Raw genomic sequence first — 9342 nt, 5'->3', positions numbered from 1 at the left:
ATGGTGGATAAAATTTAGGGGAAAATGGATACTTATGTTGCTGTAGGTGACGACCGATGTGCGAGCGAGAAAGTAGTCGGAGACCCCGCGCTATAAGACTTAAAATATAACTATAATAATATGGAATCTGACTAGATATTATATTCATTTGACCTTGTGAGGATTTATAATAAAACATTAGTCGTCCATATATGTTTATCAGAGCATCCTATTCCTAACGGATACGTCATTAAGTACCGCGTCATAGGTACTTCGCGAACTTCTATAAATGGAACATGGTTTCCGAAACTTTATAGTCGGCGACTCAATAATATATAAGTGTGCAGCTATACATATAAATAAATATAAAAATAATTACGATTAGTTTTTATATTATAAATTAATTAAATAAGTTTATAAAATAACTATAGTATTTATTTAAAGTTAAAAGATAATGTTAAATTGTTTATAAATTTTAACTATAATAAATTGATATATAGAAAGATAATTCAATAAATATTTGAAGCTGTGTTACCAAGAAGTTTTATTTTAAAATAATTCTGCGATCTTTTTCACGGAGAAATAATCCGATACAAAAACCAAAGACAGTCGATCAGCTGTTTTTGACATTTCATGCATATAGTTACGAAATAAAATTAAATTGGAGATTAATAAAGTATTTAAAGATCCTGGCGTCAACCTACTACTAGGTGGCGATTCTTTTTGGACAAATAAATAATATTGTCACGGTGTGTTTAATAGTGTCGAACAGAACATTAGTTGACTACTCCCTCCTACTTAAGGCTGAGCTAGCTTAAGCGAAGGTTCTCAACCTGGTCTAAGGGCAGGACCGGTTGAGGGTATAACGACTTTGTGGTAAAACCAGGACCGGGGTAACGTTAATAGGTATATCAGAAAATAAGATTTAAAAATCAAACATCTTAACGATATGTAAGAATCTTTTTACAGAATGAAATGGTGTGTTGGTAAGATATATCAGTATGTTTAGTTCAAGTAAATACTCATGGATCCTAAATATATTATGTCAGAAGATTGCTTATGTTCCTAACACAACATATTATCTGCTTCAGACTTCTAAGGTATGCGTAAACCCTAATACGGAATCTGGCCACATACTGAATTCACTAGATTCATAATAAGATACCAGTCTCCCATCTATGTTCAACAAAGAATCCTTATCCTATGTATATTCGGTGACGACCTACATATCGTCGTTGCGCCTGCAAAATCCGACAAACATTTTTTTTGCGTTTTTACATTTTTACGCTATGTGATAGAACAAGACGCGGCGGATAGGCCTGTAAAACCCGTTTTCTAATATCAACGCTAGTTTAGAAAAATGCAAAATAAGCTATGTATTTTCACTTAAAAAATTGCTTGCAAAATACGCTATGAATATTCCGGTCACATATTGCATTTTAAAGTAAAAAAGTTACTATTAATTGCGCCTGTTAATGACACATAACGGAGTTTGCACTGACCTTTGCTTCAGAATGCGCCTTTTACTACCAGCGCTAGTGCACATAGCGGATTATTTATGTTTGTCGACAAATAATATTTAAGCAATAAAAAAGTGTACTATTACATTACATTGCACAATCATTTGTGTTTACTTAAAGAAGAGTGTTAATTTTAAAAGCCCGGTAAGTAGGTAAGTTATACAACTGTTTATTATAATCAAATGTAACTTTCTTATAATAAAATTGTTTAATTATTTATCCATCCTACTCTGGATATTTTTATTTCCCTTCACTCGATAATTATTACTTATTTATATGTCAAATTTTGGCTGGGAAGATAAAGGTTTGTTCGATACAGACTATTGGCTGGTTAAAGATGTATTTCGCATAAAATTTATATCATTAAATTATGCAATTATCATTTTTTACCCGGGGTAAAATCCGCTATGTCTAAAATACGCGTTAATTTAAATCCGCTATGTGCTGCCTCAACCACAAAACGGATTTAAAGATCCAAATAAAACAAGCTATGTGCATTTTATCCACAAAAAAAATTATTACGACTAAAGTGTTAAATATTGTATTATAAAATATCATTTATACTGAATCCGAAGTAATTATCTAATTTTCAGTTTATTTGCTTTGTAAAAAATGTGAGGCGTTGTTGAGTAAATAAGTTTTTTCCTTCTCCTGAAAAGTTGTGTTTTATTACATAGCGGATTTTGCAAGCGCGACGACGATATTTTTAGCAGCAGACTAGTACTTCTTCCTGAGTGCAAGTCACATTAACAATATTGTTTACAATTTATTGGAATATTGTGTAATTAATTGCTTTACTGGTAGGCATCGATTACATCAATTGTATAAATAAAAAAATCATATACGTTCGATCTTATGACGATAACATAATATTATAAAGTGTTTATATTTTTATGCATTGAAGATTTCAATGTAACTTTTTATGTAACATAGTGAACAAATTGAAAATGAATATGTGCAGGTGCAATTATACCCGCGCACATCTGCGTTTTCTCAGCCAATAAAAAACAGTGCGCCATTCTTAATGACCGTGACATATTGACTAGTATTACATAAACTTTCACGTTTGTAGTAGTAAGCATATCATCTACATATCTCGTAATAATATCTCTTATGAAAAGTGGAAACAAACCCTCTGACATAAACTTCTTCGATCAGAATGTTACGCATGTTCAACTTTCTTAGAATATTGTGTACCTACCTGATTTACTGGTGTGCATTCCGAATAAGAGCAACCGGGTTCTGGAACCTCGTGAATGCTTTGGCTTATTGTGTCTTCAACATACTCTTCTTTAAAATTAACTCCCTGAAAAATAATATTAGATTGTTTAGGGGCCTTCAGAAACTACGGTAATTTATTTATAACACATTTTAAAATAAAAAAAATCAGTTATTTGATAAGGGTGCACCCTACTAACGGTATTGGCGAATATAATATGAGATTGTTCTAGAAAGGGCATCATGTGCGGGCCTTTATTTCGCTTGCACCCACCGCATGAAGAAACGTTACGTTACGTTAAGTGAAAGTAGGATACTGAATGTTGCATGGAAAGGTTATCAACTGAGGGGTGGGTACGTCCATTGTACATGGGATTCAGCATGGCCAGTGACACGAACAAAAACGCCGACTTTCAGTTAGTGTTTGAAAAAGAGTATGGTTTAACGACATAACTATACAAATCTAGCCTTGTAGTCAATTCTGCCACTCAAAAGCCATGCGACAACCTCGCGACAAAGTACTAATAAGATGTATATAAGTCCCATAGTTCTTGTTGGCAAGTCAAAAACGACTTCTCAGTACACACTATGGAAGAAGCAGAAATAAAATTGGTCAAAAGACCATAAACAGGTAGTAAGTAAGAATAATCGTTTAGTAATAGAGGATAAATGTATTATTGTTAACACTTTTTAATAAATGTATTGAAAATTTTATGTAAAAATTTCAGTTCAGAAATCGAGAGTTCTCATGCACAATTGTAACGCTGTGATCAGAGACTCCGATATACTCGTTCGAAAGGTTTTTGTTGCTATCATTTTAAAATGTAAATTGCTTGATTAACGTTTATTAAACTTAGAAAATAAAACATGTGAAAAATTGTTTGCATGAAATATGATAAATACATACTTGAGTAAACTTCGTACATGTATTGGAAATGTATAAAAATAGAAATATTAAAACTTATAAATTCCTGTACTGTACAATTATGAATAATAAAAATTTATATTAATTAAATTAGATTAAGGTAGAGCTAAGCTATTATTGTAAAAATATTGTAAACTCGTACATATGTTTATGTACGCGTAGTTATAAAATACAGATTTTTATATGCTAAAAACTCGCGAATTCCATTAAATATTGTAAAAATAACTAGTAGAGAATCTCGAGACCTTGCCTTAGATGGGTTTCTACACATAAGCAATAATAAATTCTGATCGCGCTTTAAATGAATAGAGAAATAAGATATTAAAATTCTGTACGTAAAAATAGTTTCTGACCTTGAAAATTACGTACATCTGCTCGCGGGAATAATTAAGCACAGCTGTTTTGCGTCGCGAGGAGAAAATAGATTAGAGATTGCATTTGAATTAATATGTTAAAACTCTATTAAAAGATACATAAATTAGTGGTTGCTCGTGATTAACATCTCTATTAAATTAAGGCATTTACATGTTTGCATGTGAATATTGGGTATACCGTTGTAATATTATTATGTGATAATTTCTGTCCTGAGGTTAACTATCGAATGAGAAAGTTATTTCGGGACCGACTAGTTTTATTAAAGTTAGATAAATTTCTATTGGTTTAGAATAGCTTATTGGAAAGCTGAAAACCTTTCCTTTCTTTTGGATGCATAAAAATATACAAAATCAACTATTTTTTGTGACTCATTCTAACTGCGTATTTACGAAACGTATTCCGGAGGCTATAGAAATAACCACGGCCAACACGCAGTTTTGTGAAAATAATATAAAGTAAATTCAGCTCGATTTTAGTGAAAGTTATTTCTATTAGAAAGGTATCATATTATATAGAAGATATACCTAAATTAAATTTTGGGCGAAAGGGACAGATTTGCTATCCCTCTCGGACTATTTCTTACTGGATCTCAATCCTGAGGGTATAAAAAGGGACTCCTTTTCTATACAAGCAACAGTTTACCATCCAGCAGTTCTTCAAGTCACCGACCCTCAAGCAATAGAAATACACGGTTCTCAATAGCTTTCGCGAATCGTCGTACAAATAAGCCATCCACCGGCGAGGCGAAATAGTACCGCGAAAACCGGTCAGCTGTCAATCGTGACGTATTCGTTGGAGTAATACCTTTTTCATTCCGCTCCGAAGTGAGACGCGGGATTTCATTACGTATTTTTCGGGATGACGTAATCGAAATAAATTACGCAAGAGTTTGTTTTCAAATAAAAACAAATTAATAAATCGAGTTTGTAATAATAATAACAAAATTTAGAAACTATTTTATAGTTATAATAACAAATTTTAGAAACTCTTTCATAGTTATAATAACAAATTTTGAAACTATATTTGTAAATAATAAACAAACTTTCTGTAAACAAGTTTGTAAATATAAATAAACTATTAGCCAATAAGTTTGTAAACATTAATAAATTTTTAATAAATAAGTTTATAAATATAAATGAACCGTTTATAAGCAGATTGTAAAATAAAAACTATTTTATAAATCTAATATTATGTGAATACAATACGATTGTGACATTGTATAAGAAAATATTTTACGAAATAAAAATATTTATCGAACATTTGCGTGTACATTCCTCGAATTGAGTGTGAACATTTAGAAACTTTTTGAAAGGTTTCATAGAGATTATATAATAATCAAATAAATAGTTTACGGACATCTTCATAAGTTTTAATTGTTTGAACAATAATAAATAACATGATTGTGACACTGTGAACATAGAAGCTGAATAAATTTGGTATCACACCAACCAAGAGTTTTATTTACGGATAATCAAAAATTGTGTTACCACAAGGGAGATCCACCCTCCCAGTTTATCTCTAGTATCCTTAGTGACAGCCCGGTTAACATTTATGTGCTAGCCGCGAGCCGGGTCACGTCACCAGAACCATGGCAGTTAAAAACCATAGCGAACAAAATATTTACGCATTGAGACATTCAACGTTGGTCAGGATGTTCATTTTGTTTTTATTAATAAAACATCGGCCTACATTTATTCGCGTTGTGGAATCAAGACAGTTTAAATCAATGGGATATACAACGGTTGGACTTTAGCGGTTATACTATTTATACTGTGGCTCATTATGATCCTATTAGGATCAGACATGGTCGAAAGAAAGAAATTAGAATTGGAAGATTTTGTCTTCATTGGTATTACTGATTATTCACACATTCGAGTGTTGTCAGTTCATTCCATCTCTTACAGTTTTCACAAGATCAGTATTTCTATCAGTATTTAAAATAAAAGTACCTACCCGATGAACTCGCTCTGAATGAGAACAACCGTGTTGCTGATCCTCATAATTGAATGGGGATTTAACGTCTTCAATAGACTCAGTCTTGATGTCAAGTAGCTCAGTATCTCTTTTCAATGTTATTGATGTCGGGTCTGATACAATATTCTAAAAAACAAAATATTACAGTAAATATGTTTAAATTACATTATAATAGTACAGTAAATTAAAAAATATTATGACAGTGTTTGCAGCAAAACTAAGTGGGGTTATATACGGGTGACGTAGGTAGGCCGCTCGGAACTGTGTCGCAATTTGCACGCGGTTTTTATTACACAAAATACACACACTGTTAATAACGTCTGACGACACACATGTTAAAACAAACAATACTACGATGTACAACAATCCGTTATGAAAAACTAACCTCAACAGAGCATCCGGCCTCGTCGGTGTCCTCTTGCTTTATGTAGGTAAGCAGCTGGCTGTTTGGACCATGATTCACAGGTACCTCAAACCATTGCTTCTCTTCTACAACAGGTTCGGAGACTTCTTGTTCGCGTTTAATATCCATTTTATGCATACAATTAATTGATCTTCAAGTTGGTCGTGACACACAGAACGCAGTAGGCGTGAAGTGACGTAAGTATTTCGCCATAGACAAAAATAGTTAACCGTGTTGCCACTTTCGCAATATAATAAAAATTAAATACAAAACTAAAATTCCTTTGGTACATCTCCACATGCCGCCTTTTAGTTATAATCTTTCTAGTCTACTTATATTCATAATGATGGGATTGGATCTAGAATGCTAAATATTTGATAATTGACCCATTTTTGTTGAGCATCAGAGTCAATGAAATTCGTTTGGATTTAAACATTTTAAACGAGTTTTTTGCTCGTTGATAGATTTATATAGGTACCTACTGAATGAAAATTATTCTTCTGTCCGCCTGAGGAGCCGAAAGCAATCATAATAATATGCAATGATTGACCCAAATACTTGTCACAATATAATATCAAACGCCTGAAATATCTGTTGACAACCTCGCTATAAACCGACTTATTTTTTTATTATTCTATAATCTAAGAATTTATGGTCGCAAAATGGTATGATGTATTTTCTACTAACGTACCTACCTAATACCATAATAAATTATCAATGATGTAGTTGTCGGTATTGATTTTTTAGAACATCGTCATCAGCATTCAGACCTACAAACTTACCTATATGAAGAATGGGATGGGAGAGCAATTGTCGAAAAAAACCCAATCAAGACTCGTAACTAGATAAAATCTGACATTCTGACAAAATCTGAAATTTTCAATTGGGGTCCTATTGTTGTTCGTAGTTCCATTTTTGGCCATTCTATAGGCAATGCAGACGTTTTGTCTATGACCGAGAGATGGATATAGATTTGTCAATTATTGTCTATCGTTACGTCAGCTGTCAATATACTTACCGTGTATCTTGTGTCATTTTTACGTCAATTAAACTTCGTAAAATGGATATAAAACGTGAATTAGATGCTTTTGAAGATGATGCGGAAGTGCAGCAATGGGTTGGTGTTACAACAATGCATCCAAATAATCCGGTTACAAACATTTGTATAAAGCAAGAGAATGTTTTCGATGCCAACAGCACTATTGAGGTTAGGTTTTCCAAACTTATCAATCATTGTAAACAAATGTTTATTCTATGTTGAAATGGTTTGTTACTGATGCAAATAAAATTGCGTGACATATTGGACTTTACTAACTGAAACATGCAATAATATTTGTACACCGTTGTGTTTAAACTGAAGTAATAACGATTGTTTGACCAAGTACATAGCTATAGGTTCTGCGTCTCTATGGCTGCAGGCTAACTACTCTCATTCATCTGAAAACAGCTGTTGCACGTTTATTAATAGTAGCTAGACAGTATGTCACATACAGACACCGTGTGTTTGTGCTCAACGCATAATAATATAGGTGTAAACACGTATTATAAAACACCTTCTGTCTTGTGTTTTAGAGCCCTCTAATCAGCCTTGCCAATGTTAAAACTGAGATTGATCCTCTCCGAGTTGATTTCAAAGAAGAATTTGTTGAAGACAGTGATCCGCAACCTGGCTGCTCATATTCAAAATGCGAGCCATTAAATCAGGTGCTTACATACTTATACAATATTGTGTAATATACATACATCATTCTTGTAAGTGGACATGTCTTTTTGGCTCCGTTATTATTAGACCATTGAATTCAAAGCGTATTTTGTAAGAATATAAATTTGTCGTAACGAACAAAACGGTACATAATATATCACATGTTTAGATTTCAGCTCCTTCGGTGCCTTGTGTTCGGATACTAGATTTCTGAAAAGTTACGTCTCGTAAATGATCCAACTTACGTTTTAGTAAATGGGCTTTTAAAAATCAGAGATCGCAGTCAGAGTTGAATGAAGTGTCGAATTATCAAATTATACGACATCCATTTCGCATTAATCATGTCAACATCTTTCGTCAATTCAGAAGACCGGTCACCGGAGACCCGGCCGGCTTCACGATTTATTAATTGATTTTTTTTTTAATTCAGGAGATCTAATACTCAATTATAAAAGAATAATATTATCTCGAACCTAAATATATGATTACAATAATATATGTTAAATCATAGGAAGGATCGATCGATTTAATAGGTATGTAGGTAGGTAATTTATAACGGGGGATACGTGATCATTCTTCTTTTTCGAGATGCATATTTTACCCGACAGATGGCAGCGCGCAGCGGTGCGGTCACGTGACGTCTCGCGCGAATCGTGATGCGATTCGAATATAAGGCGGCCGATTATCGAGATAATATCGAATATGTCGCATTCTCCCGTTCAAGACGGCTACGGGTCGGTATAGCGCGAAGGCACGCCGAACAACATACTTTTGCAATCTAATTTAACTATCTCATTACCGGACGGAAAACGTTTAAACTCCGGATTATGTCAGTGTATATCGTCCGAAACATTTATGCACCGCGGCCGCACGCATCGTCGGCCGTAGTCGACGACAATTTATAATATAAGTTCCCATAACACTCCTCTTTCATATTATATTCTCCATCACTGAACGGTTTTCCAATTTTAGAGATTATGCTTGAGGCAAAATAACAAACAGTTATTATACTCGTAATTGAATTGCTGCCGATAAAAATTTCAAATGGTTTGTTGATTGAATATTATCATTTTTAATTGCCTGAACCCAAGGACCGACTTATGAAATTGTATATTCACATTAAACGTAATGATCATTCTTGAAAAAGATTTGCCTGCAATTTTTTATACAATGCGATTTGACATTTATGCATGAATTTCATCGTTTCCGTTTGTGCATAGATGGGTAAACATAATAATGATAAGAA

This window comes from Rhyacophila brunnea, unplaced genomic scaffold (assembly GCF_057557595.1).
Source record: "Rhyacophila brunnea isolate RB1 unplaced genomic scaffold, BYU_Rbru_1.0 scaffold_13, whole genome shotgun sequence".
NCBI lineage: Eukaryota > Metazoa > Arthropoda > Insecta > Trichoptera > Rhyacophilidae > Rhyacophila > Rhyacophila brunnea.
This window is presented reverse-complemented; position numbering follows the sequence as displayed.